The following is a 7,955-nucleotide window of genomic DNA, read 5'->3' on the forward strand; positions in this document are numbered from 1 at the left end:
TAGTCGTAAAGTTGTCACTTCTTGTCGATAATGAAGCATTATTAAAGGCTTTTGTGGATCTTTACAACGAACGAGCGAACACATTACACATTTTGATGACTGAGATGGAGCTGCTATTGAGACCAGATATTGCCTTGTCTACTTCGACTAGTTATTGAGGAAGCAACTGCTTTTCCACTGTATTGAAAATATTTTATTTAAATATTATAAAACACGCAGAAAGGGTTCCAAATGTCGATCAGATATTTTTAAAGTAATTATCCTTCTTATTATACAGTTTATCCTTCTTATTTCACAAACCAGGCGTTTAGTAGAGGCTTTTTATCATCGCCATCGTATTACACAAAAAAGAATAGCATACGATAATTCAAGCCAGTTATAGTGTCATCGAAGCTTTATTTTCTGCCGAAACTACAGAACCAGTCGTTAAGATAATATTTAAATTCTATTAGGAATTTCTCAGGCATTCACAAGTTGAATTTATAATCTCATGCGCATGTCGATAGGAGTTATATCTGGCGGTTCACATTGAGGCGACCAAGTGATGCATCAATTGAGCGCCGCGAGGGGTCGCCACTGTGCCCGACACCAGTCATCCTCATCCTTCGGGATTCCAATAAGATTTATCGATATTTAAACACTTTTATAATTTAATATTAAATATATAGGACAACATAATTAATCTTTTCCACAGTTGTATTTTTCTAGCTTTGTAAATTAGGTAAAGTATGTACAAATTTGAATTAGAAATATAATAGAATGAATGAACTGTAATTGTGTACAAGTCTGATACGGCGATTTCTAATATTTTATATGACTGATACAAAAGTAAAGCTTTAATTTAATGAAATGAATATAGCCAATCACCATAGACAAAAATGGTCAGGGATTTGAGAACTTGATAATCACGAATTTATAAATATTTTACATCTATCATAACATATACTATCAATGGAATTTTTTCATGAAACTCGCATACTTCTTAAATCTAGTTGAAGTTCTAGTTTTAAAAAATATCTTCTCCATTTCCTCTTATAGGTACTTGATTATTTATTTTTATCGATGCTGAGATCACATCTCTCAGGCATTCTTATGGTATCGTGGCATTTCGGGGAAGCTTGCCTCGCAAACGTCGTTCCAGCGGCGCATGCGCGAAACCACGCCGACACCAGTCGATCGTAGATAAAGACCACTTATGACATGAACCATGCTTTTATTCTAACAAATTGATTTTGAACATACCTACAGAGCATATCGACGTTTCCGATCTCTGTCTGAGGCACAGTCGGAGGAACAAAGAGGCAGTGATATGTTTTATAAATTGACACGTAATTTCAAACAGGTAGGTATACCTCATCGGTGAATTGATCGATAGGACCTTCAAACTCGGATAACATGTCGAGTAATGACAGCATTCAATATGAAGAGTTACCTCTGCGCGCTCTCAAGTGATATTCTTGCTGGTGATCTTATTAACATTGTCTGACAAAAAATATGTTCTTAATTTTGATAGAATTTGCTGAATATGAATCGTCTATAAACGACACGATGGCGTTAAGTTTCATAATTTGAATACGGCTCGATTTCATCAAGTTTAACACAATATTTTGATATTGTGTTAAACAAAAGTAGGTCAAAGTATACGAACCAAAAATATAAACATTTTAATTTGAACGACAATAGATTCTCTAAAGCGCGGTAGTTAAAAAAGAGCACAGAAAGGAAATGAAATGTATCATTTAAAAATCTCGTCTATCGCAACGAAAGCGATAATTTCAGTTGAAATTGTTACAAAATGAACACGATCGGCAATTATAATGCTAGGATCGTGATCAAGATAACCGATTATTAATCGCCGCTAATTACTGCTGGTGTTAGTTCGACCTTTATCTGGACACTTACCTACGACTGCCGACAAAAAAGGCACAAAAAGCGTGAAGAAAGGTACATTTTGTTGCTCGGTTCCGCTGGTCCCCGTTCACCTGTTCATTGTTTGCCTGGCGGCTGTTACAACAAAAGGGTTCAAATATCACAGTTTTCGGGATAATCGCAGCCAATGCTATAAATCTTTTCGTAATAACTGCACTTGCGGAGGCTTAGATTATCGCTTTAATGCACGGTTTAAGATGTTGTGATTTATCGAATTCATATCCCTTTGGTGTTATTCAAATATTGCTGATAAATAGGAATTGATAACTTGACAAGGAAACATTATGTTTTTAATTTAATACAATAATAATGTACTATTTAAATAATAGAAGAGATTTTCTTTTTATTATTTATTTATTTTATTAAGCAATTAGTCGACAAGTATCATTATTACATTAACTTTGGCTCAATATTAAGCGTTATATTATACGTTGGACTCGAAAAATTGTGCACTTTGGGATAGATGGAGTATTCCTTCTCTTCTCTCCTCTTCTTCTCCTTCTACCCCAAAGAGCATAATTTTTAGAATGAAATTTTGCATTGTGTAATTGACAGCCAGTATATATTTGCTGAATGTCAATCACACAATCCCTAACTCTAATTTTGTGCATTTTCTCACGAACTCCAATGCCATATAAACGTGTATAACATGTTATAATATTAGTTTAAAATATAATCATGGTTACATTTGCGCACATCGCTGTAAGTCTTACTATGAGATGAGAAGTGTCTCCAATGATGTTTGCGCGCCTGGAACGCTGCCTCCCACGTGACCGCGCGAAACGGATGTAAGCGTCTGAGCTGGGAGTCCCGTCGATAAATCCAAAGTTCGCCGCCGGCAAGGGTTTCGGGAGCCATCAATCATTATGTAGAGGAGCGACGTCGCTGGAGGTTTTTGTACCACAGGTCAACACTGGTATCCAGTTGCTACATTGTTTTTAACATATTTTATTTGCCTGAGTACGCAGAACCTCGATTTAAAGCAAAGTAAGAGTCTGATCGCTTTGAATAAATTTAGATTATAGAGCTGACATTAATGTTTGTGTTCTTTTTTTATTATAAAAACAAATATCATCACAGCCACTGCCACAGTTTACATAGGCCGAAAGATATATATTACGGAAAATTGTAGAGCACCCACCAACATCGACATCAACCAACTGGTCATACGACATTGTTAAAGTCACAGGAAGAAGCTAAATTCGTTTCACTTACCGTTTTTAACTGGTCAAGGTTTAGGTAAAGTAAGGCTAGCAACTTCCTTAAAATCTAATGAATAAACCTTGTTATCTGTCTGCTGAATAACATCGCATCAACGGCTAAAACTTAAAAGATACGATTTATCTGTGTATTTACGCTACTCTATGCAATATTCTAACGAGTCCTTATTAAAAGCTAAACTGTTGCGGTGGATGTCAGACACAATCTTTGATACATGATAACTAGAGGCGAATCCACATTAAATCACGTTGCTTGCACTCCAAGCTTAATTCACTTTAATTTCACTTACTCAACCCCTAAAATTGGCGTAATACCAGCATATTAGAGTGAATAAACATTTTTCAAATGTTACTGCAAATAATGCTAAGGATGAAAGGCAGTGAAAATAAATAATATGAATAAAAAGATAAAAAGATAATATGGTTTTTTTTCCATTTGTGATTTAAGCCTAAAAATTAATGGTAATTGCCTTGCAAGTTGTAAAAAAGGCTCATACAAAAGTCATTATGGACAAAGGATAATGGTAAAGAGTGCGATTTGTAAGCTCGCCCTGTAACGTTTTGGAGTGTTATGTTGTGATTGATTTCACTATAATACAAGCCCATGGGTTATATTATGCCCTTATTCCTGTTAAAACGGTTTTAAACCTTATTTCCTCATATTTAATGAATAGTTTTACAATTTATACTAGCTTAATTAAATATTGATAATGTGTCTATACACATTATTAATTTGTTTGCTGTGACTGGGCTTTAAAGTCGAATTTCAAGAAGTATTTAAGAAATGCATCAACCAGGCAAGAAATCAGCGCACGACTGAAACCTAGCCGCGAGCTGGCGATTAGGGTGTGTAGATCGTTGGCGGTGCAGCCTTGAAGTTCACAACAATATAGAGTTTTTAACAAGTTAGAAATATCTATTTTAAACGGCGTAGGTACCCTTGACGAAGACACACGCTAATATCTTGCCACGGTTCATTTTTAAGTGCGTTCGGTGTAAGTTTTGGTATAACAACAAACAAGAAACTAGAAATTTGTAAAACTAATATGTGTAAAAAAAATTCGTGTTTACTTAGGCATGATAGGCATATAGCAATGCACATAAGGAGTGGGATGTGAAACTGTGAAGAAAATAAAATCAACCTAGATTATGCAAAGATATCTTGAAACCATAATAAGTATCTTGAATCAATTTTGACAGAATATGATGCTGAAGTAGTCCACTCTAACCCTCATGATCTCTATATGTTGCGAAACTGCTTAAAGAAAGGAGTCCATGGTCCTAAATGTGTTTGTTATTGTCCTACAGGCATCAGCTTTGTCGGTAAGTACCACCCGGAGCTAGGCCTTGATTCGCAGATGTTTATCACTGTAACTACTTGGACACTCCCTAATTGTTTAAATGCCTGACATTACTGCAGATGAGCTGAGCTTCGTGGATAGGATGATGGTGATTTATATTCTTTGTATGATTTAGCTGCATTATTTTTATAAATTTTGAAATCACATAATGTTTACAAATAATAATATTGATGACTCTCTACCGACTTTTATACGCTCTTCACAAATCGATATATCTAGCAACTTAATTAATAAATATTGGTATTAAATTAAACATTAAAATGGTTAGCAATAGTCTTCACACATAGTTGAGTCATGCAAGAAAAATACCCCATTATTAAATTAAAACCTATGTCATGTTTCACTGCACATTTTAAATTAGTAAAAGTTCCGTCTCGTCATCAGAATACTTGACTACTACATGAGTAACATGAAAATTCTGATGTTGAGGTTGGTACTAGTTTGAACTTTACAACGACACGAGTTGGGAATTAAGTTTGACAGTAAACAGAGGTGTATTTCAGCGATACTCGTGCACTGAGGTCGAAGTATCGACAGGATAATGGGTACGGCTCCGACATAGCTGGATTTATACGGGACCCGCTCAATATCGCCGTTTGCTTTGCAACAATATTAATCGCATTATTATCGGATAAGGCGCCTCTTGTTACTAGTAATGATAGAATAAATCGATAGCGAATTGTATCGGTACAAAGATGATGTATCTCTACAGATACCCACTTCGAAGAGACTCTTAATTCAAACGTTTTTATTTGAAATCGATAATATGAAAAGATTTAAAAAAATATATTCAGAGTAGAGAAGAGATTTTCTTTTTAAAAATATGAAAATATAACCAGTGCAAACTGGTAAATGACTCTTCTGACCTTCAGTAAGTTAGGTTAGTTAGTTAGGGTAAGGTTTCTGCCCCCAACTTATTACATATTATGTCGATAGTAATCCCATCATGAATTTCAAGAGTTATATTTCCTCAACGATAGTATATGTTATCTGGTGTTGACAGTTTCTTGAATGTAGGTCAGAATCGAATAATAGAAAAGTCAATACCCAAGCACAGTTTCCAGAAAACACATTGGAAGTTCTGATTAGATCGGATCTGTGTTAGCAAGTCGGCAGACTTTTGCCGACAGAAACTAACGATGAAGGCTCACTCATCGGGTTCAAAAGTCAACTGCTCCGTTACCAGCACCACGATATCGTGTTACACAACATTTTACTACAATTTCTCAAGGCGAAACTAGAAGTCGAGTGTTTCCCTGTATTGGTATTTTTAGTATTTACTTGGAAAATGGTATCAACATAGAAATTTGATGTTTTTACCACATTACTCATTGATATAAAGAGTTGAAGATCAAATTTACCATTTCATAGTTTTGGTGATTTCATAGCTGGGAGTACCTCCACGTGGTGATGGCGGTAACAGCGCACCACATTTAGATCTAATTTTCGTTCTACTGGTTTGGCATAACCAAGTAACAAACTTTTGTATTTATAATTCACAGGAGTCTTAGAGTCCAAGCGAACGAAGTCACGGGCTGATGCCCGTGACTAGCTGATGCTAGTGAGTATTTTTTTTTAAACAATGTATCAATTATTATGAGCATTTTGTTATTCATACATCAATGTAATGAACTCTCACTTCGAGCCATTTGGTGCACGGATTTGTTATGGATTGCGCCGGAGAGTTAGCTTTGACGATTGATTAGTTTCTGTGTTATAATTTAGGCTTAGTGTCAGTGAGACTTTGAATGACCGCTTGTTAGAACCACTTGTTGCGCGCGCGTTCATGGGATTATTTGCTCGCTAGTATGGAATGAGTATTGATGGTGTCTTTATAGACATGTCATAGCCCTTCCAATAAAATTCGATTAATTCGATATGACATAGATTATACACATCTTGAAAGGGAAATGGCGGGATAAATAAGTGGAATATAATAACTATTATTAACAATACAAATCCATGAAATCAAACTAATTTCAAATTATAAAACTTACTCGTATTCATTGGTGGATGGATTCATTATACTGCACTACCTTTTAATAATTCAGAAAATCGAAATATGAAGTCCTCTCCATGTATCTTAGCCATCAAGACATTAACATATCGCTAACCATTTATTTATATTAGCACCATTTCTTTGTCAGTTTATCATCGATTGTTTCGGATTCTTTTATGATATTATACACACAAGTTGTGCTGATAAATAGCCGATGAGTAAATGTAAATACTATTGAGCTTTTGTTGTGAATCCGGTGTAGGTTCAGCCAAGGTTCGAAGAACATTAATATGTCCGTTCAAGAGAGCTCCAATGCAGTTATGAGTATAATCATTCATACAAATATCTATATTGTGAAAATAATTAAAAGTGTTAGTTATAATCCCAGATTCACATTTGTATCATTAAAAATGTTATTACAATACTGAATAATGGATCCGCTATTCAGGCTAATGTTGATTGTATCACATTTTTCTACGATGACAACATCATGAGATAAAAAGGGGCACCTCTTTGACCGCGAACATGTCATAAATATGAATATACTTACGAATATACTACGGTAGACTTCATTCAAGTGGTGCCACCGCTGCGATCTTTTGTGTCTCGTTTCTATTAACTCCTACAGAAGTTCATAGTATTTTTTATACCATGTCGGCGACATCTTTTGTTAGTTGTGGGTTCCTGTGGCTTAATACGAACACCTCCACGGTCTTTCTAGGCGTTGATCCTATTATGTAAGAGTATTTTGACACATTGCCTCTTATTGTTTATCCTTTTTCAGGTCATAAATTATTTTTTCATCTCATGTTGTGTTGTTGAAGAGGATACAATTGTATAATTTAGGATTAACTTGATGTTATGATTTATTATGACGATCCTATTGAATACATTTTTTTGAAATAAATGTCACATATTCCGCTCATCCGAACAGTTTCATACTATTTAGTTTGCTAAACTCGATCTTTCGTTTATTCACTGAACATTTTTATATTCTTTAATAGTTCAACTGCTTTCTTGCAATTGATGGAAACCGCTGACAATATTTGAAAATATGAAAGTACTTGTGTGTAGAGAAGACAAAGAAGCGGCGTCTTTTGGTGTACCTTGACGAAAGAGTGTGGTAACCGATTGGAGGAGTGCCGCCGGAGGGACAATGGAGGCACACAGTAGCGGGCTTCCGTGTCGCCTCGCGGCTGGTTTCTGAACGCAAATAGAACGGACTTGGATATATACTTAATATCCTTATGAGTAAATAATACACTAGGGTCAAGTAAATGATGCAGTAAATGATTTTCTAGTAAAAATGCGGATTCTTGTAGTAATAATTAAAAATAAAACTACATTTAATTAAAGTACAATAAAGTCTCAATTTCGATCTATACTAAATTTAATGGGTAGATTCATAAATTGCTGAAAATTAGACATGTTTTAAATGTCGATCTT

The sequence above is a fragment of the Plodia interpunctella genome, chromosome 4 (assembly GCF_027563975.2).
Source record: "Plodia interpunctella isolate USDA-ARS_2022_Savannah chromosome 4, ilPloInte3.2, whole genome shotgun sequence".
Taxonomy (NCBI): domain Eukaryota; kingdom Metazoa; phylum Arthropoda; class Insecta; order Lepidoptera; family Pyralidae; genus Plodia; species Plodia interpunctella.